Source organism: Meriones unguiculatus, chromosome 16 (genome assembly GCF_030254825.1).
Source record: "Meriones unguiculatus strain TT.TT164.6M chromosome 16, Bangor_MerUng_6.1, whole genome shotgun sequence".
NCBI lineage: Eukaryota > Metazoa > Chordata > Mammalia > Rodentia > Muridae > Meriones > Meriones unguiculatus.
In genome coordinates, this window is record NC_083363.1 from 64,370,603 (window position 1) to 64,393,427 (window position 22,825).

At 44.3% G+C, this 22,825-nt stretch overlaps 1 protein-coding gene across 1 annotated transcript in view; it reads left to right on the forward strand.

Annotated features, from left to right (window-relative positions):
* The first annotated feature begins 805 nt into the window (after positions 1-805).
* Gpr45 (G protein-coupled receptor 45) overlaps positions 806-22,825 on the forward strand; it is an 82,150-nt gene continuing 60,130 nt past the window's right edge. The window contains exon 1 of the mRNA XM_060369972.1: positions 806-1,155. The gene's annotated coding sequence lies outside the window, so the exon portion shown is untranslated. The remainder of the gene's footprint in view (positions 1,156-22,825) is intronic.

The window sequence follows — 22,825 nt, forward strand, 5'->3', positions numbered from 1 at the left end:
TACCTCTGGCTTGTAGCGTGCACTTAGGTTCAGTAAGCTAAGAACTGAACTGAAACCCTTGGAAGTTAAGTCGACATTCTTTTCTGTTTGTTCGTTTTTCTGGAGGGAGAGGCATCAGCCACATTTGGCAGAGTCCGGCACAGCCACAGCAGTTGGGCCCTTAGTGGACTGGCGTTGCTCAGTTCATGGTATACCGGTTCCCACCCAAGCCCTTAGCACAGGCCTGGGGACCAGGAGGCTCCGAAAAAAGCTTTAGCAAGATGACAAGAAGGAATGGAAACTGACTTTGTAATGTTTTTAAGTGGAGTGGGTGAAAAACTGGAAACTTCTGGCACGTCTTGAGGCTGAAGATGGTTTGTTACATGCTTCTCCTCCTTTGACTTACACACAACAGACATCACAAAAAAGTTTTTAAAAAATGAAAAAAAAAAAAATCAAGATCACTCTTGGCACCAAGACTCAAACGGCTGAGTCAGGCCAAGGAGTTACTTTTCCGGGAGAGACGCCCCGTGGGAGACTTGGGCCGGCAGATCTCACCTGCCTAGCTGCTCAACCTTAGTGGTCAGGAGGTACAGGTACTTCTCCAAGTGTTTCACCAAGGCTCCTTCCCCGCCATCCCCTCTCAGGTGGCTCTCCCTTGCCAGTGCCTTCTGGCCCTTAACCTTCAGGTCCGCGGACAGGGTTGGCTGGTCTGGAGCGGAGCTGTGTAGCACGAGGGGAGGTGGGCGCGGGCGGCTGGGAGCCCGGCGGCTGGGGCGGGTTGTCTAGCCTGTTCCCAGGGATGCTGGCGGACGCGGGGGTGGGTGGAGGCGCTCACGGCTGAGGAGGAGCACACAGGCGCACTCACCGCCTTCCTCCTTCCCTCTTCTTCCTCCCACCCCGCCCCTGGGGGGCGGTACCCTTGTCCCTGGGGGAGGTCTGCACCCCCGGAGGGAGGAGGAGGGCCAGGGCTAGGGCCGCTGCGGCGGGTGGCGGACGCCGCCGGCCCTTCCCCCGCGCTCCTTCGCTGCCTCCCCCTGCTCCCCGCCCCTCCTCCTCTCCATCCTCCCTATCCTCCTCCGGGTCCCCGGCAGCCGCAGCTAGGGGAGCAGCCGGCGGCACCCGGGCTTCTCAGCCTTTGTCTCGGGCCGCGGGGCGCGCCGGGCCCAGCGCAGCGTAAGTCACGGGGGCCGGGGCCGGGCCGCGGGGGGCTCGGCGGGGCGGGTCCAGGCGCGGGCGCTGCCCTGGGTGGGGGCGGAAGGGAGGCCGGGCCGGAGGAGCCTCCGCCGCCGCGGTGCTGGGCGGCGCCGGCGCGGGGCCGCAGAAGGGCGCGTGGCCGGCTCGTGGGGCGCCGCAGCCTCGCGCCCGCGGACGTGCGGCGTGGGTGCAAATCCTGTTTCTCCGGGCAGAGGCCACGCGGGGACGGCGGAGGCTGCGAGGACTGGCAGTCATGGAAAAACGGGAAAGGAGCCGGCCCGGCGTCACCACCGTCACCACCATCACCATCACCACCATCACCGACCGTCGCCCATCCCACACCCCGCCTCATCTCCATCTCATCTCCCCGTGCCCTGCCAACTTTGTCAGACCATTTCCTTTGCATCGGGTAACACTTGGACAGAAAGATCGCGAGTGAGCGCGACGTTCTGGGACGTTCATCTAACGGGTCCCTGGGCCGCCTCGGTTTTCCCATCAGGGAAAGGGGCCTGTGGCGGCTCCTTCCGCATAGCCGCTGAGGTGGCTGGTTGTCTGGCTGTTCAATCCTGGTGCTAGAAGGGACAGAGAGACATGTCAATTGTTTACGATGACAGTGACACCAGAGTAGTTTCTTCATCAAACCAGAGGTTTGGAGTTTGAGACTTCATCTCTTTTCTTTTAAGCGTCGAAATATTAATAGCAAATGAAAACGTAGAGAAATGAAACTTTGAACTATTCCGAAAAAGAAGCAAAAGCAGGTATTTTTGTAGGAAAATCACTTCAGTATGCTAAGAGCAGTTCCCTTTGTGTGGAGTGGACAGTGTCCTTTTAAAAGTGCTGTCTTTCTGGTGAAGCTCATTATTTTGCACGCATACCATGTACCCTCGGGAGCTTTCCACCCCACCTGAGGAGTGTCTTAATTACAGCTCAGCACAGAACAGTGAGAACAAACACATGTTCCTAGAATAGGCCTGGGCATCTGCCTCCTTTTGAAAAGATAGTAAGATCCTAAGTCCATTCTTTATTTCCCCTATTGTTGCTGGAAATTTGGGGGAACCCTGCGTTGGTTGCCACGTTTCCAGGGTCAAGGTCAACAGGAGTTGCTTTTTAGTGTCTTTGGTCTTATTAATTAAAAAAAAAAAATTAAGAATGGACCCAGAAGGAAGCACGTGGCCAATTCTGTTTGTTTTACTTGAACCCGGAGCAGGCATGGTATAAATCTCAGCAGTTTCCAGGAGGAGGAAGATGGAGACAGGAGCAAGAGACAGCCCACTACATCAAGGAAGTGGGTTCACAGGGACAGTTTCAGAGAAAAAAGTGAGAAAGCCCAAAATGTTGAAGGCAGTATGTTCAGGCTTTTGGCAAGTATCTGAAAGAAGGAAAAAGTGTGTTTTATTTGTTCTTTTCTTTTGTTTTATTAAGGAAGGGAAAGGGAAAAGTTTTGTTTTTATAGGTAATTCAGAAAATCGAGCAGACTGTAGTAGAGCCACATATCCAGGAGTGTCTAGGAAGGAAAGGCACTTGATCTCAGGAAAGGAGTGATTACTCCGCCCATCTCTGCGTGAGGTAAGATGAATCTGCCTCTCTGAGGGTGGTCCCTTAGGTCAGGTGACCAATGGGCCCAGCTGGGTTAACTCTTATGCTCTGAGGAGCCTTGAACCTTCGGTTTGCATCCAAGGCCAGATGTAGATCCCATTCTTTTGCCCAGGAGGAAATATCTTTTCCTTAATGGCCATTCAGAGCCCTGATGCAGGCTCCTATAATGTTCTCTCCTCTGAAGAGGGAGGCCTAGGCTGTGAGGGTGGCCCTCTTGATGTGGTTTACCGTGTCCTCCATGAAGTAGGGAGAGTGGCATTGATGAACATGACGTGAGAGCGGTCAGCATGCCTGGTGTTCACCCGTGAAATTGTCCTTGAACAGATTTTAACTCATTAAGTAGTAAATCTAAGGCATACCATAATGATAACAGTGAAGACCTCACGGAGCAGTGCTGGGCAGTAGTTGGAGAACTCTCACATGCTGAAGGCTTAACTACACTCCATAGACTCTGACCTCCCCAGTTTATGAAATGGAGTTTCAAAATAGCAAGTTTGTGGAGAGAGCTTTGGAAATGATTAATTGTCTTAAAAAAGTTTCAAGTCCGAATTTTCAGAAAGGTGTGGTCAGTCACACACAGTCACATTTCAGAGCAGAAACTTAAAAGAACTACCTCACTGTGTTTTAAATTCTAGGTCTTTGAGAAATAAGAAAAACAAAAACCCAAAACAAAAACATAGCGTTTTAACGAACTCTCGTGCCTTTGGTTGTGCCTTTTCTGCTGCTGTAGCTAACTACCACAGGCAAGATACTTTATAAACATCAGGTTATTACTCATAGTTGTACACAATCAAGGTGCCAGGTGACCGTCTTTTGAAGGCTTACTCTCGGTTCATAGATGGCACCTCTAGTTAGTCCTTCATGACACAGTGGCCAAAGACGCTCCCTCCAGCGTCTTACAAGGGAAGCACTTCCGTCCCTTAAAGGGAACTCTTAGTAGCTAATCATATCCTATGAGCTTCACCTCTTAATGCAAGGGCCTTGAGGAACAGGGCTCAACATGTGAATTCCGGAGGCTCCCACACACTTGGTCCCCAGCAGGACGTCACGGAGTTCTGTCATACATGCTGTTGTACTTGTTCTAGCTTGTGTGACTTTTTATACCTGACTCGGGGACTATACTACAAATTAGAAGGAGTGCATTTGTTTTGTTATGGAGTTTGGGGTCCTGGGAATGAATCCCAAGACCTCATATACCCTGACCGCACACGCTTATACCGAGCTGCAGCCCCACCGTCTCCTTTTTACAGACAGAACACACAACATGTCACCTGCTGCATTCTTGGTTATGTAGTCCTCCTCGCGCCCCTTCTCGGTCAAGATGCCTTCAGATTAGACTCCGTACTTGACTTTGACCAACACAGAAAAACAGTTCTTTAAAAATAATTTCTAAACACTTTAAGAGACTTATTCTGTTAAGTCTGCCTGGCCCACAATGGTGCTGGCCCTGAGCCCAGGGTTGGGTAGACATGGGCCTTGCTCGGGGGAATAATATGTGGCCTCCAGCACCCAGACTCAGGGTGCAAGGCAGGAAGGAAAGCAGGTTCTGACCGAGTTCTGTGTGGAGGGGAAAGGAGAGGTCTCCCAGAAGCCACAGTGAGTACCAACCAGCTGTAGCACATAGGAGCAAAAGGGAAGGCTGGCCCACGTGGAGGCGCATCTGAAGCCACTGACTCAGGAAAGCAGAGGTGATGGATTTGAGATGAGCGGGGAAATGAACACAGTCTCGTGTTTTGCGGGGAACTTCACGAACGACTCGGCTTTTTTAGGTCTTGGGCAATGAGTTTCTTTGTGACTGCAATAGCAGTCGCACCTGCAGCAAGGGCTGTCCGATAAGTCATTACACCTGTCTGCACGAAATATCAGTTACTTCCCGTGGCCTTTTCCGTGTCCTTTCATTTGGCACTTTCTGGTTCTTCATCAAGGTGGAACAGGGTGCTGTCTGCAGCAGTTACATTGCTCGGTGCTGCACAACGTTAGGCCTTCTTCCTCCGATCTAACTGCATTTTGGAACCTCCTGTCCAGCTTCCCTTCCTCTGATACAGCCCCTCACTTTGTTTGTTTCATACAGTCTCACTATGTAGCCTTGCTTGGCCTGAAACTTGCTACATAACATAGACCATGCTTACCTCAAATTCAGAGATCCACCACCCCAGCCTCCCGAATGCTGAAACAAAAGGTGCGCACCACCATCCCCATCTCATTCTGAGAAAGTGTCTCACTCTGTAATCTAGGCTGGCCTGGAAATCACTGTGGAGCCAATACTGGCCTTGAACTCGGAGCAAGCAAGCTTCTTACAGTTTTCTAAGCACTGGGACCCCAGGCAGAAGCCATCGTATCTGGCACATTTATTTCTGGATGGGCGTAGCTTTGATTGCCAGTTAGCATGTAGGGCATTTGGAAATCATACCTACTTTGATGTCCTCTGAAATGCATAATGATTGAACATATCCTGTGCTAGGCATGCTCTGTCACGTGAGGACCAGCCAGGTAGGAAAGACAGCTCTGGGACTGCTCCCAGAGAAGTATGAGTCACAGGCTCCCAGAGAAGCGGTGGCTCATGGGAGGAGCAGCGGTAGCCTATGTGAAGAGCCACAGAACTGCTAACAGGAAAGGACTGCTAAAGTTTTCTTTTTATTGGAAAGTTTCAAACCTTTTTCTTTGGCGTATTTGAGTTCCTTCCTTCTCTTTTGTATATGACTTGACGGTTGACTCATGTTTTGTCTGCTGATTTTGGAGATTTTGCTGACCTACAGAAGTCCTCCCTTAATGGGGACATGTTGACATCCTACGGCACCTGTGCCACTGACACTGGTTCACCACCTTCAGCCTGGAAACTGAGGACTGAAAATCCCAGACAGAGCATGACCCTGCAGACCAGTGGATCTCAGCTCTAAACTGCAGCCTGAGAAACACCAGGCCCTCAAATTAGCACATCCAGAAGGTGGTGAAGCTGTGTTGGGGATGGATGTCTAAGGATTTAAACTTGTTTGTGTGGCGCAGTTGGAAGTGTGTGTCCTTTGTGCCTCAAGTGCCCCAATTGTACAAGCACAGTGATTGTACTTCTGACAGACGTACGAACGGAAGGCCTCTTAGAAGCTAGGTGTTTTGGGTTTTATTTTCCTTATCCTTTTGTTGTCAGCCTCCCAAGTTTCTTACCTCAGTTGTTAGAAAAAACTGCAGCATGTTGCTTTGCATTGCTGGGCTCAGGGAAACCCGTGGTGAGTGGGGAAGACCTGCAGAGGCATTATTCCTACTGTGGTTGCTGTTCAAAATGAGGTTAGCTGTTTGTGGGGATGCAGTCCCTCGGAAAGGACCAGGACTTTGGATGTAGAGAAGGCACTCGGGCACAGAATGGATGGATGGATAGTGAGTGGGTGACTGGATGATTGGTTGTGCCTGCATGTGTGTGTGCCTTAGCACCGCGGGTGTGTGTGTAAGCTCCCAAGGACACACACACACACACACACACACGGATAGATGCATGGACTGTCAGATGAGTGAATAAATGAATGGATGTGGATGTTTGCAAAGGCAGATGAAACGGAGAGGTGGGTGAATGAGTGGCCGGCTCAGGATAGATGGGTGGCTGGATGGATAAGCCAGCGGGTGGTAGGTTGAAGGATAAATGAATAGAAATGTGGTGTGAGTGTTCTGCCTGCGGAAGGAAAAAGCAGACTTCCTTTAAAAAAATATGATTTCCTCTGAGCAGGGCCCAGTGAAGATGGAAAGTTGTAGAAATGCTGCACACCTAGTGTTCCTTTGGGAATTCTCTGCTGTCCTCCACTCCCTGTGAAAAGGACTGTATCACTTGCTGCTTCATCCATTGTCAGGCCCACGCTGCCTGATGACCACAACTATGTTAAAACTGTAACCTGCTATAGGAATTCATGTTAAACGTGGCTAGATAGTGAATTAGAGCTCGTGATCGCCTTTGACACTCCCATGACTGCACTTCTGCTCTGTCGTGGGACATCCCAGTCATTCTGTGTATGTGAAGGCACTGGCAGGCTTCTTTCTGGGGAAACAACTCCTGTCTGTAGGAGGCAACATAGTGGTCTTTGGAATAACCCTCCTGCATCAGTAGCTCCTCTCCAAGATATCAAGCCTGTGAATCATTCGTTAAGACAATATGAAAATGCACTCAAAATAATTTCAAAATAAATTCCCTTTCTGATACAAAGGGAGATATGACTGATGCTGCAGCCAGATTCAGCTAGCATGGCAGGAAAGGCAGAGGTGGTGGGTACATGAATGATCAACTCTGGGCAAGCTTAAGCTTAATGTTCTAAGAGTGAGGTGTGAAGAAGTGACCTGAAGTTGCTCGCTGCTGCAAGCAAACCCTGTGTGACTTGCTCTCTGGAGCCAGCGAGTGATGTGCTGGGGCCCTGTCAGCTGACATCTGCTGGTGCTGACAAGAGTTGAGACAAGCTTGTGTGTCTGGTCCTGTGGACAGGGCTGCTGCAGGCGCACTGTTCACACTCATTTGGTTTTGCTGTTACCACATCTGCAAATGGACAAGAAGCTTGTTGAGATTTGTTATTGTTTGTCCCACCAGGCTCATATGTACCTAGCATGTTGTTAAAAAAGATCCTGAAAAAGGTGGACGTTAGTGACGATTTCAAGATTGGCGCATCCCTGCCCTCTACCTGTGAGCCTTGTCATGGGCGTTTCTCTTTCTCTCTCTCTTGTTCTCTCTCTCTTTCACTCTCTCTCCCTCACTTCATCCCTGTCTTCCTCTCTCCATTTTGCCTCTCCCACCCCTCGCTGTTCCTGCCCTTGTAAGGCCATTGGTCATGAGCTCCTCTCTAAGTCCTACTCAGACCCCACACCATGGAAGCATCATAACTGTGAGTCATGTAAACATCTTTGATTTTGGGAGCTCTCCATCAGGTATTTTGTCATAGTAACAGAGAATGGGCCAACAGAAGACCTCAGAGCCAAACCAACTCAAGGCAGGCTGATTCGTCCAGTTCCCTCTTCCCATGAAAACTCAGTGAGGAAGGTTTTAGTAAAATGTGCATCATTTCTCAGAACCATCAGCTGTGGATCTTCCCATCTTGCTTCTTTGAAGAATCATCAAATGAGTAAAAATAGGATCAGAGCTGGCATGCTGCTAGCAAATAGCATATAATGTACATATTACCTCAAAGAAAGTGCAGTGTTCACCCCCTCACCCACCCTCACTCTTTCTGTTGATCCTGGCAGAGACTTTGGGCCCTCCTACTCAAGCCTGAGTTGCATGCTTGCTATACCAGTGTGAGCTGCAGCTGAGCTGGTACTCTATTGTATTCATATCTTTCATCAGGGACATCAAACGTGCAGGTTCTCTGGGCGTACTTTTTAAAATCCCTGTAAAACTGAAGCTTTTGAACAAGCTGCAGGAAGACAGTAGCTGCATTCACTTCTAATCAGTATATTCAGTTCTCTTAGAAGCATTAATAGAATGCCTGATGTAATGCAAGGAGCCAAAGAGATAAGGAAGTTTGTTTGCAATTATCTTTTCCCCCCTCTGTGTCCACTTAACCACACACACACACAAAATGAGATGCAAATTAGAAAGAAAAGTGATTTTGAAATGGTAGTGTTCCGAGAGTGTCCTTTCACTTTCATGTTAATTACTAGCAGCAGACAGTCAGGGTCTTGCAGAATGGCATCCCTGCTCTCCAGACTTCTGTGAGATCTTGGTAATAACATAAAAGTCTTCACAGAGCGTGATGCTTAGTTTTGTTTAGGAGATGACAGATCATTTATATCAGGTGATAATACCCCCTAAAGGAGATGTCCAGAGCAGGTGACTCAGGGAGATCACCAGAGTGCTAGAGAAATCATGTTTATGAGTGAGAAGAGTATAGCCCTGCATCTGAGACCACGAGGCCATTATAGATGTTGGTTGTCTCAGATGGAGTAGTTTTTCCCTTTGTGCCTCAGTTTCTTCATCTGCAAAATGGATATTGATTGTTTCCTTTATCAGCTCAGGCTTAATTCCCCTGGGGTTTGTGTTCTTCATGAGTCAGTGGCAACAGTGGGACCCTACAAGCCATCGGGTGGTGGCTACACAGTGGCAACAGTGGGACCCTACAAGCCATCGGGTGGTGGCTACACAGTGGCAACAGTGGGACCCTACAAGCCATCGGGTGGTGGCTACACAGTGGCAACAGTGGGACCCTACAAGCCATCGGGTGGTGGCTACACAGTGGCAACAGTGGGACCCTACAAGCCATCGGGTGGTGGCTACACATTCCCATCAAGCTTTGGCCCCGGATGCACACTGAGGTGCCCCTGAGATGTGTCCTGCTCTTAGCTCCGCATCCATCATCATTACTTGCGTGACCTTTGAATAAGTCCTGACTGCATTCCAGATAAGTAGAGGCAAAACTGGGCCGAGGGAAGCCAAGTCCATGGATGAGTGGTTTCCTTCTTTGTGGACCTTATAACCCCATTTCTCAATGACCTGCTGTGTCTTTCCAAGTGACCACCTGGTCAGAGATAGGCTTCCTCCATCTTTCCAAACTGTCAGAAGCAGGTTCTGCCATGTGTGTCTTGGCCACCTTGGATGGGTCTGAATGGTGAACAGGTAGTGTGTTTTATTGGCAGAGTGAGGAGGAGGAAGAAGAACTGAACCAATCATTCAGAGACTGGACTTCTAAAGTTCAGTAGCAGGGACTGTGGGAAATGAGTCCAGGCTCCTCTCTTCAAGGCTTCAGTCTCTCCTAGAGGAAGAAGGAAGAGAGAAGAGTAAGGGCAGGTCCATGACTTTGCCAGAGATCCATTTAATTTCTGCATTTTAGGTAGAAAGTAGCACATTTAATCCGGATTGCACATTATAGGCTGGAGTATTGTTTCCGGCTGTACTGTGAGGGTGCTGACTCCTCTCCTTAGGGAGGCCTGTGTGCCTTCATTACAACAACCATCATTTATGTCATGCAGAACTACAAACCTAAATATTAGTAAGTCCTTTATCTGATGATCCCAGTATCACTATAGAAATTAAATCTAACAAAGTTAAAGTTGATTTTTCATTTGTATGTACACAAATAGCTTAATGAATAACAAATTAAACAAATTTTGTAACAAAAATTTTTCTTCTTTCTATATCATAGGAATGAAATGAGTATGATAAAAAGTGGTCCTAGCACTAGGGATGTAGCTCAGTGATAGAGTGCTTTCATAGTTCACTTGAGCCACTGGGTCCAATCCTCAGTGATGAAAAAAAAATTCAAGCCTTTTGTTGATGACATTTACATGCTGTGACATGTATAGAAAGTTTTGGCAACATCCTAAGTTCCCAGAACCTATATTCTCTTAAGCTGTTGTTTAGTTCAGCTAACTCAGTGTGTGCAGAGCTTTCTAGAATATTCTGTCTTATGAAGTTTTCCAGAGGCAATGTGGAGGTTTGAAAAGAACACAGAGCAAGAAGGAGGGGCCTGGACGCGGGTCTCTGTGCCTGGCGTCTGTGGGTCACTTGCCCTTTCTGAGTCCTGCTTTCCTCTTTGGTGGAATGAGGCCTCTCAGCTTGGCGAGGCTGACTTCCTGTGCTGTGTCCTTCCGTTCGTATTTTAAGCTCTGAATCCATTAAGTGTGCACTGTTAGCCTAATTTCCCAATCACTGAGCACCACATGATGGAGACGAAAGTCATGACTCTTTATATTAAACTGTTTCATTATTTCAGAGGGAAGGCGGGAGAGAGCTGAATGCATGAGGCTCTAATTACAGTAACATGGTACATTAGATTACGGCTCTCTTTTGCTCTATTTTATTGATGATCATAGCCCAGGAAAGCCAAGATTTTTCTTTCTCTGCTTCCATTGCCCATATTCCACATATCTAAGCAGAGACCAGTACTCATGAATGAAAAACAGACAAACAAACAAAAATAATGAGCCTTGTTTTTTAGAGCAGTGGTGAAGGTCAGGGAGGGTCTATACCCACTTCAGACTCAGCAGTGACAATCACACTTTCATGCTGCATTCCAGAGTCAATGTCTGTAGGGACTTCCCCCCCCCCCAAATCTAGGGATGAACCTCTAAGAGGCTCTACCCTAGACCAAGGGAACAGGAAAGAACGTCTTTATAGAGCAAAAATATTTCTTACAGCCAGAGAGTAAAAGAATGTCTACTTCTAGTGAAAGCTCAAGTCTCTACAAACAGTGATGGTCTTCTCACTGAAAATACCCCAGGATGTTACAGGGAGTAGGCCTGAGTATCTATTTCCTGCCCCCACCCCCACCCCTCTGACTCTGCAAGGATTGAATCTTGAGGCTCCACCCTCTTGATCTCATTATAATCCTCATCACTTCCCACAGGCCTTACTTACCTCTAAGCTCCATGGTTGAGTGGAGCATTACCCTCCTACTAAAAGAACAGGATTAAATTTCAGTCTCTGAAGCCTTGGGGGGCTTATTCAGGTGTCATGCAAACATAGGTCCCGGAGGTCTGCAGCGCATTGAACAAGAAGATCCAAATACTGATCCCAAGCGAAGGGTTCCTCCACATAAAAGGCAGCAAAGAGCAAAAACCTGCCTAGCACAGATGCTACAAATAACAGTATCATCTGAGAAGCCAGCATGGTGTCACTGAACAGTGCTTCGTTCACAGGAAGGAGGCAACACGCTGTAAGGCTGTGTGGTGGGTGCCCTCTTTGATAGCGGAGACCCTCTTGACAGCTGGCACAAAGCATTACACAAAAGAAAAAAAATGTACTTAGAAAAAGAGAGAGAAAACAAAAGAGAAGGGCTAACACAGGAGACTGTCCTAATATCAGTGATTAGATTAAATGTAAATGATCTACATATTCCAGCTGGCAGAATGGATTTTAAAACATCATTTAACTATAGGATGTCTATAGGAATTCTACTTCAGATATAATCATATAGAGTAAAATGATTAAAAGATTACACTATGCTAATACTGATTCTAAAAGGAGAAATTTCTACATTTGTTAGTATCAAATGAAGGTAGCTCAGGTCAAACAAAACAAGACAGATACAGAGAGGGGCAATACATCAAGAAAAGACATGATCATAGCACCAAACATTGGGTACGTGATAGGCAGTGGCAGACCTGAAGAAATTGATAGAAAAATAGATAAACCCACTGTAATTGGAGACGTCATAAAAGTTTATTTTTTAAAGTTATACATCCATATATGTGTCTGTGTATGAGTTTGCATAAGTGCAAGTACTCATGGAGTCCAGAGAGAACACTGGATCCCTGAGAGCTTGGTTATAGGCATCTGTGAGCATCCTAAGGCGGGTGACAGGGACGCAGGTGCTCCACAGGAGCTGGGCGTGCTCGTAAGAACTGAGCTGTCTCTTCAGCCACCGCAGTTGGAGACTTCAATACTATCCCTCAGCAACACAGTAAATAACTAGATGGAAATGAAATAAGAATGTAGGGGCACAGCAACATCACCTTGTCAACATCGACGCCACAGTGCATCAACCACGAGTGCTCACCTGCTCAAGCTCCCAGGGACCACAAGTGGGGATGCACCGTGCCTGTGCCATGAGCTAACCTTACCAAACGTGACAGAACTGAACATTTACATGTATTTTTTTTTTTATAAAAAAAGGAGTCAAACTAGAAAGATGATAATAAAATATTCAAATTCTTATAGGCCAAACCTTACATTTCTAAGTAATTCCTGCATTAAAGAGGGTATCTCAAAGGAAATAAAAATGCATTAAGATGAATCAAGATGAAAATAATACATCAAAATTTATGGAACTAAGTTAATTCTGAAAGGGAAATTTGCACGTGGACAGCTCTCAAGTCAACATTCTAACCCTTTATCTGAAGAAACTAAAAGAAAACAATACAGGTAAAATTAAAAATGTGTGACTTAGGGTGCTGGGAAGATGGCTCCCTGGATAAAGCACTGCTGTGCTGCACAAGGATTGGAGCCATGTCCACGGGTGGGCTAACTAGCTTGGCTAAGTCAGCAAGCTCCATGATGAGAGACGCTGCCCAGGAAGTAAAGTGGAGACTGACTGAAAGAGAGGCCAACGCCAACCTCTGGCCTTCAAAGGGATGCTCATATACAAATGCACACAGACAACCTACGTGTGAGCATGCGCATACACACACACACAACACATACACATGCAATTCTTTAAAGGTTTATTTATTTTGAGTTACACGTAAGTGTGTGTGTGTGTGTGTGTGTGTGTGTGTGTGTGTGTGTTGGGAGTTCTACTTACTCGAATGACGGTGCCTACAGAAACCAGAAGTGATGTATCGCCTGAAGTTGGAATTGCAGATAGTTGATGCTGGGAACCAAACTCAGGTACCTGCAAGAGCACCACACTGCTCCTAACTACTGAGCCACACCTCTCTAGACCCACATGATTTTTTAAAATATTTAGTGAGTGTGTACACTCACATGCAAATGAGTCATTGCATACATGTAGGTGTGAGAGGGCACTCATGTGAGTCAGTTCTCTCCCCCCACCATGGCAGTTCTGGGGATTCAACTCAAGTTCAGGCTTTGGGTCGTCAGCCTTACCAAGTAGAACCTTTACCTGCTGAATCATCTTGCTGTTCCTACTCCAGTTTTGTTTTATTTTTTTTGAATTTAGAAACAAACAAAAAAACTATGAGAAATACAAATAAGTAATTATTCAAACAAAACAATAGAAAGAAACTGACCAATCAACAAGACAGACAAAGAAAGGGCAGAAAATGCTAGTCTCATAGCAAACCAACATACGACAGCTCCTGCAAATGCCAAAAGGAAAACTGGAAAGTGCCAAGGACTACTCTACTCAGGAAAAAGGAAACCTAGATAAAATAGACAAATTCCTGAACAAAAAGAAAAGAGAAAAATACAAGTTACCTCAACTTCCCCTGTGCTGGTTCCTCTTTGTCAGCTTGAAACTTGAAACAAAAGACTTGTCCTAAGTACTGTCATTTTGTTTTCAGACTCTATTTAATCATAGGGGGGAACTAAATTTAAATTCCCAGGTCCTAGGGGAGCTGGGGACTTCCCAATAGCTGAACAGCTTCTGCTATCTTCTGTTGCAGAACATAACGACTGTTCTTAACTACAAAAGAAAAAATGAATTTGATTGATTAGTTGAAAACTGTAAAACCTACGTTCTGTATCAGTTGATGTAGATCAACCACATAAGGAAAGCCCTTATTCCTGATTTGCGGAAAAATATAACAATAACCTGACATAGATGTTTGTGGTTTTCAAGCTTAAATATTCTGTGATATTCTGGCTCGGGGTAGCACTTTAGCTTCCGAGTCTGTTCTGCAGCCACGATTGATCAGTAGCAGCTTGGTTACAATCAATTTTCGTCATCTGCATTGACCTGGTGTTTGAGTGATGCTGGATATAAGCAGAACCCATAACAAAACAAATTATAGCCACCTGGGAAGAAGAAACCCCCACTGAGACATTTCCATCAGGTTGTCCTGTGGGTGTTTCTTGATTAATGATTGACACAAAAGCACCCAGCCTACTGTGGGCGGTGCCACCTCTGGATAGATGGTCCTTGTTCTATAAGAAAGCAAACTGAGCAAGCCATGAAAATTGAGTCAGCAAACATCTTTTCCCCCATGTTCCCTGCCTCTGTTTCTGCCCTAACTTTCTCCAGTAGTGGACTGTAACCTGCAAGCTAAAGAAATTCTTTCCCAGGTTGCTTTTCAACACAGCAACAGAGAGTAACTAGAACCAATATGAAATTGATACTTCAAATAGCTCTATGATTCTTAATCTTTTGAAAGAAGTAGGTATATTGATCCTAATTTAAGTCTATCAAAAGGGAAACCTCAAGTCAGGATGGTTTCACTGAAAATGCTACTGAAATTTTAAAGTAAAATTGACACCAGTTCTACTCAATGACTTCCAGAAAGTACAGGAAAGAACATTTCCATTTTTAACGAGGCTGTTATTTCCTTGATTAACAAACAAACAAACAAAAAAACAGTCTCTTTGGGTATATGCCTAGGAGTGGTATAGCTGGATGTTGAGGAAGCGCTATTCCTAGTTGTCTGAGGAAGCGCCAGATTGATTTCCAGAGTGGTTGTACAAGTTTCCATTCCCACCAGCAATGGAGGAGGGTTCCCCTTTCTCCACATCCTCTCCAGCATGTGTTGTCACTTGAGTTTTTGATCTTAGCCATTCTGATGGGTATAAGATGAAATCTTAGGGTCGTTTTGATTTGCATTTCCCTTATGACTAAGGACATTGAACATTTCTTTAAGTGTTTCTCTGCCATTCAGTATTCCTCTATTGAAAATTCTCTGTTTAGTCCTGTACTCCATTTTTTAACTGGAATACTTGATTTGTTGCTTTTTAAGTTCTTGAGTTCTTTATATATATGTACTGGCAATTAGTCCTCTGTCAGATATAGGGTTGGTGAAGATCCTTTCCCAATCTGTAGGTAGTCATTTTGTTCTGATGACAGTGTCCTTTGCTTTACAGAAGCTTTTCAGTTTCATGAGGTCCCATTTATTGATTGTTGCTCTTAGAGCCTGTGCTGTGGGTGTTCTGTTCATATACCCAAAAGAGACTCAAGTACACAATAAGGATATTTGCTCAACCATATTTGTAGTAGCTTTATTTGTAATAGCCAGAAGCTGGAAACAGCTCAGATGCCCCTCAGTGGAGGAATGGATACAGAAATTGTGGTACATCTACACAATGGAATATTACTCAGCAATAAAAAACAAGGAAATCATGAAATTTGCAGGTAAATGGTGGGATCTGGAAAAGATCATCCTGAGTGAGCTATCCCAGAAGCAGAAAGACGCATATGGTATATACTCACTCATATAGACATATAATATAAGATAAACCTGCTAAAATCTGTACACCTAAAGAAACTAATCAAGAGGGACGACTCTTGCTAAAATGCTCAATCCCTATCCAGAAAGGCAAAGAGGATGGACATCAGAAGAAGAAGAAAACAGGAAACAAACAGGAGCCTCCCACAGAGGGCCTCTGAAAGGGTCTGCCCTGCAGACTATCAAAGCAGATGCTGAGACTTACGGCCAACTGTTGGGCAGAGTGCATGGAATCTTTTGAAAGAAGTAGGAAACAGTAAGATCTAGAGAGGACAGGAACTCCACAAGGAGAGCAACAGAACCAAAAATCTGAGCACAGGGGTCTTTCCTGAGACTGATACTCCATCCAAGGACCATGCATGGAGATAACCTAAGACCCCTGCACAGATGTAGCCCATGGCAGTTCAGGGTCCAAGTGGGTTCCATAGTAATAGGAACAGGGACTGTCTCTGACATGAACTGATTGGCTTGCTCTTTAATTACCTCCCCCTAAGGGGGGAGCAGCATTACCAGGCCACAGAAGAAGACAATGCAGCCACTCCTGATGACACCTAGTTGACTAGGATCAGAAGGAAGGAGAGGAAGACCTCCCCTATCAGTGGACTTGGGGAGGAGCATGTGTGCTGAGGGGGGAGGAAGGGAGGGATTGGGACGGGATAAAGGAGGGAACCATAAGGGGGATACAAAGTGAATAAAGTGTAATTAATAAAGAAAAAAAGAGTTAAAAAAACAGTCAAGAAAAATACAACAAGGAAGACTAAACACCATAATAATATGTAAAATACTGAATTCAGCAATATATGAGAATGTTATACATGCATCATGACTTACTGAGGTTTATTTCAGGTATGCAAGGCTGGTTCAATTTATTAAAACCAATCAAGGAAATATACCATATTTACAGACTAACAATGAAGACTCACATTATATTGTCACTTGATGTAGGAAAAGTATCTGACGTAACCCAGTGCCCATGTATATTCAAAATGATGAGAAAATAAAGAGTATGGTAGGAATTTTCCCAAGGGTCTTAGAGGAAATTTCATGTTGAAAGGCTGTGTGTTTTCCTCCTGTGCTAATTAGTTGTATGTCAACTTGACACAAGCAGGAGTCATTAGGAAAGAGGAAACTTCAACTGAGAAAATCCTCCTAGTAGATTGGCCCGTGGGAAGCCTGTGGTGCATTGCCCTGATTGACAGTTTAGTGGGAGGGCCTAGCTGATGGTGTGCTGGCTCAGGGGCCTAAAAGAAAACAGGCTGAGTAACCTACATGGAGCCAGTAACTGGGCTCTTCCAAGACCTTAGTGTCAGTTTCTGTCTCCCAGTTCCTGCCCCATTTGAGTTTCTGCCCTAACTTCTTTGATGAGGAACTGTGATGCAGAAATATAAGCCAAATAAGCCCTTTTTTCCCTAAGTTGTGTTGGTTATGCTGATTTATCACAGCAATAGAAACCCTAACTAAGAGCCTCTAAAATCGGAGATAAGGAAGTCTGTTCTCCCCTGCTAAGAACACAGCACAGGAAGTTCTTACCTCTGTACAACAGGAGAGGGAGCTGCAAGACTCAGCAACCACAAAGTAAGAATAAAAGAGCCTTTGCAGGTAGCATACTTATGTAAAAAATGTAAAAATCTCCTTAAAATGTTTCTAGAGCTAGAAAATGACATCAAGATGAGAGCTGAAGAGGTGGCATTGGCTGCCAAGCCTGATGACTTGAGCTGGACCCACATGTTGGGAGAAGAGAAATGACGTACTAGCAGCCCCAGGACCTCCACATACATGCCCTAGAAAAACTCTCCCCAACATAAAAAAGGGAAAGAATTCCTAGATACAAGAGTAATGAAGAAAAATGATGAACACTTAGAAATCAAAATTAAAAATGTAAAACCATTTGTAGTCGTGAAAAACATTGAAATACGAGTTGTAATATTTTTAAACAAATATAAAATATTTCTGCAAACTGCAGAAAATTGATGAAAGAAATGAAAGAAACTCTAAGTCAATGGGACACTCAACTGTTTTCATAGATTTGAATAATCAGCCTAACAAAGCTGTCAAATCTCTCGAAATTGACAAATATTTTAATGTAGTTACCTGCCATATTATCATGATAATCTTGTGAATGAAGATAAGATTATGCTAAAATGAATAAGGAAAGGCAAAGAAGTTAGAGTAGTTTAAGCAATTTTTAATTTTAAATTAAAAAAATAATATAATCACAAAATTTCTCCCTTCTCTTTGCTCCATGTAAGTTCTTCCATGTACTCCCTCTTGCTCTTTCCGAATTTAAGACCTTTTATTAAAGTTATTGTTACATGTATGTGCATGCACATTCCTAAATATATAAGTACAATGTTCTCAGTCTGCATAAAACAACATTTTAAAATAAATAAAATGGAAACAGAGCCAGATGAGTCTGTTTAAGTTCTAAGCCAACTTGATCTACAGAGGGTGAAGAGATAGGTTAGAGAAAGCATGTTGTAAGTAGACTTCCTTGGGCCATTGTTGTAAGGGCTCAGACAGCCAGAACATTGATAAGAATGTGACAGTGAAAACCATTCTGATGAAGGGTCCAGTGGAAATGAGAACTCTGTTCAGAACAGATTAAGAGGTCCTGTGTGTACAAAGAACATATGTACACTTTGCCCATACTCTGAGGTTTTATGGGCATGGACATTAAGATGATAGACTGTATTATCTGTATAAGATAGTAAATCCCTCAGGCTGTAGTATGGTTTTTGTAGCAGGGTTCTAGCAAGAATTACTTTGAGAATCAAGATTCTCAAAACAACAGAACAGAAAGACCTGAATTTGCAGTAAGGCCAAATGGAGCACATTTTAAAGTTTTGTTCAAGGATGATATGGAGATTGGCATTATTAAAAAAAAGGAAGTCATTCTGGACATAATAGTATATGCCTGTAATCCCAGCATTAGTGAGTCTTAGGCAGGAGGATTGCCATGAGTTTGAGATCAGCCTGGAGTACATAGCTTGTTCTGGTTCAGTCAGTGCTATATAAGAAGACTCTGTGGCAACAAAACACAACAAAAACAAACAATATACAAAGGCACTTTATTTTAGAACAACAGGAAAATGCTTTGAGGGTACCTTAGGAGTTAGAGGTCTGAGAAGTGTAAAAATGTAAATTCATTGGGGCCTGCAGAGATTGATGAATCAACCAAGGACCATGCATGGAAAGGACCTAGACCCCTTGCTCACATGTAGTCCATGGGCAGCTCAGTCTCCATGGGGGTTCCTAGTAAGGCGAGCAGGAGCTGTCTCTGGCATGAACTTAGTGGCAGGCTCTCTCCTATCATCTGCTCCAGGCGAGGTGCTTTACTGGGCCACAGAGAAAGAGGACCCAGGATCCAGACAGTCCTGATGAGACCTGATAGGCTAGGTTCCGATAGTACAGGAGGAGGACCTCCCCTATCAAGTGAACTAGTAGAGGGACATAGGGGGGAAGAAGGAGGGAGGGGAAGACTGGGAGGAAATGAGGGAGGAGGCCACAGACAAGACACAGAGTGAATAAATTTAATAAATAACAATAAAATGTAAATCCACTTAAAGACTGATTTGAGAAGAAGAGGCAGGACACCCAGTTCACAAAGGATAATCTAGGGAGAGTTTCAGCAGGATTTGTCTTGACATTCAGCTACCCAGGAACTCCCAAGGAAGCTCTCCTAAGCAGGCAAGGCTATTGCCTGAGCTGGTGGCAGAGTATCCACCTGATCCTAGTTTGCAGTCATGTAGAAGAGTTGTGGGGTCATAGATGTCACTGAGCTTCTGAAGGAGTGAGCTTGGGAGGTCAGGAAGTACATAGCAGTTAACCCTGACAGAGTGAGAGCGTATACTGCAGTGGAGACCCCAGCAAGATGCCAGTACCATGGAATAGCTGAAGAGGAAGCCACAGGGAGTGAACAGAGCTTGAGAGAGAACCACATGGTCTACAGCCAACAGAAGGTTGGGACTTCCCGAACTTCCCAAGTTTTCAGAGCCTACCTCATACCACCATGTGCTCTGATTGCAGGACGTGGTGCTGCAGGGTTTAATGTTCTTTCATCAAGGCATTTCTTTCTAAGCCCCTATTCTTCCTTTTGAGAATGAGAAAGTTTAGCCTCTTTCCACCATTGTATATGAGTCTTTAATGTTTTTTTTGTTTGTTGTTTGTCTGTTTTGCTTTGTTTTGACCTAGGCCCCTGTTGGCCTCGGTCACAGGAGAATTTGGACTTGAACCTTTAAGCAGTGCAGGAAATTTTAAGGTTTTAGGAACACTGGGAGATGGGCTAAATGCATGCTAGCTACATCAAGACATGGAAGTGAGTTTCTAGGGCTGCTGTAATGTGGATAATAAATGTCTCCCAGAAGACCACACATTAAATGATTGGTTAGAGCCGTGGCTCTTGGAAGTTGTATAGAATCTTGAGGAGGTTGTCCTCTTGGCATACCGTAGAAGGATATGTTAGACCCGCCCTCTTTCTTTTTCTTTTTTTGCTTTCTGGTTGAAATGAAGTAGGCAAATTTGTTTCATTGCATACTCCCTATGTAATTATCTGCTTCAACTCAAGATCAAAAGCATTGGAGCTAACCAACCACAGGCTGAAAATAATTTTTGCTCCTCCTCCTTCTTCTTTTTAGATTTTTTTGAGGCCAGATATCTCTCTACCTAGCCCTGACTATCCTGGAATTCAGTCTGTTGAGCACGCTAGCCTAGAACTCACCAATATCTGCCTGCTTCTGCCTCAAAAGTCCTGGGATTAAATCATGTGCCACTAAACCTGCTGTAATTTTCCTCTTATATGTTGCTTTCCTCGGTTATTTTTGTCAAAACACAAAGGCAAAAATACAGCTCTTAACACAAGGGAATTAAGAGAGAGTTTATTCTGGAGCCAAATATAAGTGACTATAGCTAGGATCATAGAGTTTGATGACTGTTAATTTTAAAGACTTAGGCAGAAAGACTGACCCATATTTTCATGCCTAAATTAATTGAAGCAAGTTTATTTATTCATGTACATGGGTGGCTTTCCCCTAAAGCACGGTTCAAGATACCATCATTGGACATGAGGAAGACAAGGTTTTTATAAACCTGGGGTAGGAGATTTCCAAATGGGGAATCTGGCAGGCAAAATAGGTGAGGTTACAGCTTCAGGAAATAAGCATAACAAGTTAGTCATAATGACCTCCTGAAACTAAGGCATTGTTGCAGTGTGGGCATAACAAGGTAGTCATAACAAGGTTGAGACAAAGGTAGGTTTGCAAGATGGTTATAAACAACTTTCTGAATTTCGGTTTTCAATGTGCAAGCAATTTCATAAAGGTTTTATAGTAGAACAAAGAAAGTCATAACTCATATTTTAAAAACGCATTTGGGGAAACCTCAGAGAGGCGGGTTACAGCCACATGTAGAAGTCTCAGCTATTGGCCTTAGATGCTGTCTGATTCCATTCTTAACTTTTTCATTGGCGGAGAATGGGGATTTGTTTCAAACATTACAAAGGTTTTTATGTGTTTATCAGGATGTTAGGACTGTCTTTATTTACTAGTTACAGGATATTAGATTCAATACAGGAGAAGACCAGGAATGGCAGTTTAGGGGACTAATGATAGGCCAAGGTGGATTGTCACCAGACATAGTATCTGCAACATTCCAACCTTTTCAAATTGTTGAAATTCTAATTACTCAGCTTTGGAGAGACAGAGTTTTTGCAGGAATTCTCATTTGCAGCCACAATGTTAAGAGCTAATAAACACCATGTACCTGAAGCCCCTTTATTATAAGACTAAATAACATCCTATTATATATGGCCATCTTTCAGCAGCTATAGAGATGGGCTTAAGATAAATCTCTGGATACCAAAATTCAAACATGCTAAGTCCCTTATAAAACACAACACAGTATTAGTATAGAACTTATACTGAGCTTTGTGTACTCTTTAAATCATCTCTAAATTGGTTGAAAAACCCAACACAATGCAAATTCTGCATAAGTAGCTCTTTTACTGTATCATTTAGGAAATAAAGTCTAAATTCAGTATGGGCACAGGATATTTAAAAATGTATTCAATCAGGACTGGAGAGATAGCTCAGAGGTTAAGAACACTGAGTATTCTTCCAAAGGTCCTGAGTTCAATTTCCAGCAACCACATGGTGGCTCACAACCATCTGCGATAAGATCTGGTGCCCTCTTCTGGTGAGCAGGTGTACATGCAGGCAGAACACCGCATAAATAAATAAATATCTAAAAAATGATTTCAATCTTTGGTTGACCAGATGGCTGTGTAACCCGAGGATACAGAGGACTAGCTGAATGTCCTGCATTTTGATTGTTCTCCCATTCCTAAGCACTTGGGTTGTATCCACCATTGGACATTGTACAAAATGGTCTATGAAATGTGAATACATGAATACTTGATAGAAAAACATTCTTTTTTTTTTTAATCCCTTTAGGTTAATGGCCACAGTTAGAATTCTAGAACTACATGATAATTCTGTGTGTTGCTATTTGAGGAACTTCCATACTACCAACAATGTACAAGGGTTACAATTTGGGCACATCCTTGCCAATATTTTTTTGTTTTAAATAATTATCTTCATGAGCGTGAAGTGGTGTCTCATGGTTTTGCCTTGCATCACTTAATAGTCAGTGAGGTTGATTGTCTTTTCTTGTTAGTGTTGGCCATTTGCACAGCTTTCTAATATTGAAATATCTATTTCAGTCCTTTGATCATTTTCTAACAAACATGTTTGCTGTTCTTGAGTTGTGGGAATTCAGAAGTCTTGTAGATACTAATTCCTTGGGAGGCATATACTTTGCAAACATTATTCCTGATTTGTCTTCTCCCTGTTTTGATAGTGTCCTTTGATGCACCAAAGCTTTCAATTCTGATGAAGCACTCCATTTCTCTTTCTTCTGTCTGTGTCATACCTCAAGATCCCTTTGGGCATCATGACAATGTAGATTTAATATCCCTTTCTCCCAAAGGCCCACATTTCTTTGTGGCTCCCACCCTGTGTTCTTTATGAGTCACATTTTATAAACTCTCTTTAGCACTCCTGTGTCCCATGAGATTGGCTGTCTTATTCCCCTGTTAATCCAGAAGCCTTGCAAAGCCCTGGGCAGCACAGAACATGACTGTGTAAATGTGGGTGAGTTAGCAGAGAAGAGATTGAATAAAGGGCCGCGTGCAGGAAGAATTTGCCTCTCAGCAGGGCTGTGGAGCATCAGACCTGGCTGTACACAAAGCTCTCTCTTCTTGTCT